This window comes from Penaeus monodon, chromosome 25, assembly GCF_015228065.2.
Source record: "Penaeus monodon isolate SGIC_2016 chromosome 25, NSTDA_Pmon_1, whole genome shotgun sequence".
In the NCBI taxonomy this organism is placed as follows: Eukaryota; Metazoa; Arthropoda; class Malacostraca; order Decapoda; family Penaeidae; genus Penaeus; species Penaeus monodon.
Window position 1 is genome coordinate 13,356,516 of NC_051410.1, and position 636 is coordinate 13,357,151.

Sequence of the window (636 nt, forward strand, 5' to 3'; positions counted from 1 at the left end):
ATATGATAAGAAATTAAGAGAGAAAAAAAAGCGTAAAGAAAAAAAAATGGCGAGGAAAATAAGGGAAAAGGAAAAGAGGAATAAATACCTGGACTTGCTGGTAGTGCAGGTGCGCCTCGGTGGTGACGGTGCTGACCTCGCCCACCCCGCCGCCCACCAGGCTCTCCTGCAACACAAGTTCTCCTTCAGATTACACGAGAAATGCCGATGCACACGCGCACACACACATGCACACAGAAGAGCGCTGCACTGGCGCGTTCCAGGTCGTAATGAGAATATCCAATTAAGCCAAATACCTCAAGAGCAACGACATTAAAACCGCTCGCTGGCAAATAGGCCCGGGGAACAGCGCCGAGCGAACTAACGAACGTAGCGAGACTACTTCCACGAGGCAAAGCGACATCCGTGTAACCAATTTACTTCGTGTTAGGGATCTAACATTGGGCTAACCTGGTTATCCTTATAAGGCGTCACTCTGAGGACCTCGCTAGCCCTGACAGGAAGGCGCCGCCCTGGCTCCCTCTCCCTCGTTCCTCGACGTACGCCCAGCTGATCGCATTGGCTCGGCGCGCTGCTCTGTCCACCCATTTGCTCTCAATATACCATTCGCTCTCTATTATTCCCTCTAGCTTTGCT